This window comes from Nicotiana tabacum, chromosome 5, assembly GCF_000715075.1.
Source record: "Nicotiana tabacum cultivar K326 chromosome 5, ASM71507v2, whole genome shotgun sequence".
NCBI lineage: Eukaryota > Viridiplantae > Streptophyta > Magnoliopsida > Solanales > Solanaceae > Nicotiana > Nicotiana tabacum.
The window spans coordinates 160,192,474-160,198,818 of NC_134084.1; positions in this window are offsets into that span (position 1 = coordinate 160,192,474).

Consider the following 6,345-nt stretch of genomic DNA (forward strand, 5'->3'; position numbering starts at 1 on the left):
AGATGATTGGAAGTGTAATTAAAAGCACTACACATCTCTAGTTTAGATAGGAACCCAATTCCCAATTCTAGCTCCCTGTGGATTTGATCCCGACCATCTCGGGTAAAAGCTGCTTCGATCGCTCTTGCCACTTTGTAGTGGTGTAAGGTTGGTATCGATCACTTTTTGGCACCGTTACCGGGGAGCTAACAGTTTTGGCTATCTATCTAAATAGTTTTGTGTAATGTTTTTCTTTCCTTCTGTGTTACTAATTTCTGTGTGTTGCCAACTCAGGTACAAAATGGCAGTAAACATCAACAATGCACCTCTTAGAGATCTTCCACCGGGGGAGGAGGTAGATAACAATATTGATGATGAGGTTCCTATAGTACCTCAAGGACAAAGGAGAGGCCTCCAAGCCAATGATAATGTTTCAACCCTCCCCCGCCACCTTCAAGAGTGGCTCCTCGAGTGCTTCCTAACCAAGGATATGCTAGTGCAATTGTCCCACCCGAGATCTGGGCGGGCAATTTTCAAATTACAAAGGTGATGCTAACTTTATTGGAGCAACGAGGGTATTTCACGGGTGCTCCCCATCAGAATGCTTACAAACATCTCAAGGGTTTCATGGATACCTGTTGGAGGAGCAAGCAAACAAATGTGTTCGAGGATGCACTTCAGTTGAGATTATTCTCTTTCTCACTTAGAGGGAAGGCTTTGGACTGGCTTGAAAGGCTTCCCAACCATTCCATCACTACTTGGATGAGATGGCGGATAAATTCATTGCTAAGTTTTTCTCGCCGGGACATATGGCAACATTGAGGGATGAGATCTTAGCTTTCAAGCAGGAGCCCAACGAACCACTGCATAAGCTATGGGAGAGATACCGGACTATGGTGAAGGAATGCCCAAATAATGATATGACTGAGGCAATGATACAACAGACATTATACCAGGGCATTAACACAACAAACCAGTGCATAGTGAACCAACTCATCGGGGGTAATTTCATGAAGCTGCTTTATGATGAGGCTTGTGATATTCTTGATGAGATGGCTGACACGTCCTCCGCTTGGCAAAGTAGATCCAATGTACCACAGGGTGACCCCATGGTCACTCACTTGCACAAAGAGCTCCATCATCATGGGCAGGCAATAGCAGAACTGACAACAACAATGAACCAGCTAGCAAAGGCACAATTACAACAGGTTCAATCTCCACGACAAGTAAATGCTATGGAGGGTGTCAACATGTTAGTAAACAAAAGAAGACAAAGAAGTCAACAGAACCAAGGGAGTTCGGATCAATATGACAATAATAGTGGTGGATTCCAAGATGATGGTTATGATGAGCAGAATGAAGAAGTGTAATATGTGAACAATTATCAGGGCCAAAGAGGCAATTCTTCCAACCAACAACAATGGAGACCCCAAGGCAATTGGGGAAATCAACAACAAAAAGGCAATAGTAATTGGGGGAACAACAACTAAAATGCAAATTGGGGCAATCATAATCAGAATAATCAGGGTAATTGGAGTGGCAACAACAACAACTGGGGTGGAAACAACAATCAGGGTGGTTGGAACAATAGCAACCAAGGCAATTGGGGGCAAGGCTTTCAAAGGCCCCCAATGTATCAACAACCGAACAATCCACCCCCATTTCCATCCCAAGGTCCTAGTTATTCTAACAATGAAATGGGGAGAATTGAAATGATGTTTGAACAGATGATGAAAAAGAATGTGACTCCAATGCCTAGTTGGCTTCCCACAATACTTCAATCAGAAACTTGGAGGTTCAATTAGGCCAAATCTCACAATCCTTGAATACTCTCCCTAAGGGGGCTCTACCTAGTGATACAGTAGTCAACCCAAAGGGTGAGAATAATTCTGGGCATGTTATGGCAGTAACTACAAGAAGTGGACGAGGCGGTGATGTGAATGCCTCCAAACAAAAAGAAATTTTGAGTGATGAAGTTGAGTTACAAGAAGATAAGATCCCTTTGGTTGTTGAAAATGTGATTGATGAGAACGTGAATGAGGAAGTAAGGATTGATGTCCATGATGTCGAGGTGGAAACTCAGAATGACGTGAACTCGTCTAGGGGACACGTAATAGACATGCCGGAAACTGTTGTACCTAAAGCCAAGTCTCATTTGCCAAGGCCACCTCCACCTTATCCTCAAAGGCTCGCGAAGCAGAAAAATGAGAACCAGTTTAAGAAATTTATTGACATGATGAAGAGTTTATCCATTAATGTGCCTTTTTGGCTCTAGAGCAAATGTCGGGTTATGCTAAATTCATGAAAGATTTGGTGACAAAGAAAATATCCATGGATTGTGAGACCATTAAGATGACCCACCAAGTTAGTGCAATAGTGCACTCAATGGCTCCGAAGCTAGAAAATCCCGGTGCTTTCACCATTCCTTATACCATTGGGAGTGTGAACTTTGCAAAAGCTCTATGTGATTTGAGGGTGAGTATCAACTTGATGCCCTATTCAGTTTTCAAAACTTTGGGTGTTGGACAACCGAGGCCGACTTCCATGAGATTGCAAATGGTGGATAGAACAATGAAGAGGTCGCTTGGTATTATTGATGATGTGCTTATCCGGATGAACAAATTTATCTTGCCAGCTGATTTTGTGATCTTGGATTGTGAGGTAGATTATAAGCTTCCGATCATATTGGGAAAACCTTTCCTTGCAACTGGGAAGGCTTTAGTTGATATGGAAGCAGGGAACTCACCTTTCGGGTGGGTGATGAGAAAGTGGTCTTTCATGTGTGCAAGTCTATGAAGCAGCCCAATAGTTCTGAAGTGTGCTCTTTTGTGGATCTAGTCACAGCGGTAATAGTTGATGATACTAGTGCAATGATCAATGTGGAGGACTCTCTAGAGGCGGTATTGTTGAATCTTGATGTCAATAAGGATGAAAGCCGGGTGGAGTGTGTCAATGTTTTACATGGAATGGGCTCTTACTCTTACGAGCCTCAAAAACTCTTTTTGGATCTTGAGAATAGAAAGTCTCCACCAACAAATCCTTCAATCGAGGAACCTCCAGTGTTGGAGTTGAAGTCGTTGCCTCTACACCTCAGGTATGAATTCTAAGGCCCTAGTTCAACTTTGCCAGTTATTCTTTCCTCTTGTCTTACTAACATGCAGGTAGATGCCACATTGGTGGTGCTCCAAAAGCGGAAGAAGGCAACTGGATGGACCTTAGCTGATATTCGAGGAACAAGCCCAGCCTTTTGTATGCACAAGATTATTCTTGAAGATGATGCAAAGCCCTCTTTGGAACATAAAAGGAGGTTGAACGAAGCAATGTAAGAAGTTGTGAAAAAGGAGCGATCAAGTGGTTGGGTGCCAGGGTTGTTTACCCCATCTCTGATAGCTCTTGGACTTCACCGGTACAATGTGTGTCGAAGAAGGGTGGTATGACTGTGGTTACCAATGCGTAAAATAAGTTGATTCCTACCAGGACTGCCACTGGGTGGAGAGTGTGCATGGACTACCACAAGTTGAATAAAGTGACCCGCAAGGATCACTTTCTATTTCCTTTTCTTGATCAGATGCTAGACAGACTCGCCGGGCGTGCCTTCTACTGTTTCTTGGATGACTATTTTGGGTACAACCAAATTTTGATTGCCCTGGAAGATCAGGAGAAGACCACCTTCACTTGTCCATATGGTACCTTTGCCTTTTCTAGGATGCCATTTGGGTTGTGTAATGCACCGGCTACATTCCAACGATGTATGATGGCCATCTTCACCGACATGGTGGAGGACATTTTGGAGGTGTTTATGGACGACTTCAGTGTTGTGGGTGATTCATTTGATGAATGTCTGAAAAATCTTGATAGAGTTTTGGCCCGTTGTGAAGAAACCAACCTTGTGCTTAATTGGGAGAAATGTCACTTCATGGTTGAGGAGGGCATAGTCCTTGGCCATAAAATTTCAAAGCATGGTATAGAGGTGGACAAAACAAAAATTGAAGTGATTTCAAGTCTCCCTCCCCTACTTCTGTCAAGGGAGTTAGAAGTTTTCTTGGGCATGCGGGGTTCTACCGGAGATTTATCAAGGACTTTTCGAAGGTAGTGAATCCCTTATGCAAGTTATTAGAAAAAGATGCTAAGTTCGTGTTCAATGAGGGATGTATGCAAGCTTTTGAACTTCTCAAGCACAAATTGACCACCACTCCTATTATTACCGCACCCAATTGGAGCTTGCCTTTTGAGCTCATGTGTGATGCAAGTGATATTGTGATTGGGGAGGTTTTGGGTCAAAGAGTGAATAAAATGTTTCATCCGGTGTATTATGTGAGTAAACCAATGAATGATGCTCAAGTGAATTACATGATGACCGAGAAAGAATTGTTGGCTATTGTCTTCGCAATGGAGAAATTCCAGTCGTATCTCATAGGTGCCAAGGTGATAGTTCATACCGATCATGTCGCACTCCGGAACTTGATAACGAAGAAGGATTCCAAAGCTAGGCTGATGCGATGGGTCTTGTTACTTCAAGATTTTGATTTGGATATTGTGGACCGAAAGTGTAGTGAAAACCAAGTGGCGGACCACTTGTCCCGCTTGGAGGAGGAGGGGAGGCCTTGTGATGGCCTGGAGATGAATGATTCATTTCCTCATAAGCAACTCCTTTCTGTGTCAGTGAATGGTATTCCATGATTTGCGGACGTTGCTAATTTCCTTGTGACTGGTATAATCCCATGTGAGCTCTCTTCTAACTAAAGGAAGAATATCAAATGGGATAGTTTGAACTTCTATTGGGATGAGTAGTACTTGTTCAAGATTTGCACGGATGGTGTGATCCGAAGGTGTGTCCCGGAGGAGGAGCAATTGAGTATCTTAGAGGCTTGTCATTCCTCCCCCCTATGGTGGTCATCATGGTGGGGGTGAGGACCGCTTCGAAGGTTCTTAGTTGTGGGTTTTACTGGCCAACTTTGTACAAGGATGCGGTGATCTTGTGAAGAGATGCGACGAATGTCAAAGAGCGGGTGGAATTTCGAAGAAAGATGAGATACCTCTTAATACTATTCTCGAAGTTGATATTTTTGATGTATGGGAAATTGATTTCATGGGCCCGTTTGTTAGTTCGTGTGGGAATACATACATTCTTGTGGCGGTTGACTATGTTTCAAAGTGGGTTGAAGTCGTGGCTTTACCCTACAATGAGGCACAGAGTGTTGTTGCATTTCTCAAGAAGAGCATTTTTACTAGGTTTGACACTCCAGAGCAATCATAAGTGATGGGGGTCTCATTTTTGTAATCGAGCATTTGACACTTTGCTTGCAAATTATGGGGTCAAACACAAAGTTTTTACTCCTTATCATCCAAGTCCCATGCCATTAGTCTAGAACTTTCCCCGAATGTTTGTCTAGGTGAAATCCTAATTGTAGTTTGACTTGAGAAGTGATTATAGGCTATCCTTGATTCGAATGATATCTTGAAAACTTCTATAGCCTACCAATGATAATATCCCTAGTCAACCCTTTTGAGCCAAAGCCTTTTTCTTTCAAAGATCATGATACAAGCCTTTACCCATTCTAAAAAGACCCTCTCTTGGCACCCGACCTTTCCTTAGTACAAGGCAAAAACATAAGTTTGGGGGGCGAGACGAGGAATCCAACAAAGTGGTAAAAGGTACAAAATGAAGAAAAAAGAAATGCAATGAAAAAGAAAGAAAATCAAAAAGTCAAGAAGAATGAACAATGTTAAAGAAATGAAGGGATTCAATAATAGTAAAGAGATGAAAGGTGTGTAAAGTTTAGAAAGGAGAAAAAGGTTTGAAATGAACAAGAAAGAGTGACAATATGTCTCTCTAACCCCTAAGAAAGAAGTAAATGACTTAAATAGTCAAGAGAATGCATGCCAAAATGAAGAAATGAAGTGTTTAAGGGAAGATGGAACCTACTTAGACCAAATATTTCCTACCCTGAACAAAAAGCCTTCACTACATCTCCACAAAATCCCTATATGATATTGAGTTGAATGAAGCTTACATTAGTGGTGACTCACATAAGGGGCAAGCTTATGGTACTTAGAGTCGGACTTATGGTCATTCTTTGAGAGAGATGAGTGTATTTCCGCAATCCTCGTTCTGAGTGCTAAAATATAAAAATGAGGTTTGATTATGGAGAGTTGAGGAGTATGAGTTTGGGTTTCACAATGACCAAAGTAGTAGAAAGAGTTTCCTTGATGTGTTGAGTTAATTCTTGATGCTCTTGTATCGCACTAAAACCATGGTGCTTAAAAGGTTGAAAGTTGTTAATGATTCATTTGATTTGGAGGCAATTGTTAGTCCCAATTGATGCTAGATGATGCCACTTTAGATCAGCTAAATTTTCTTAGTTT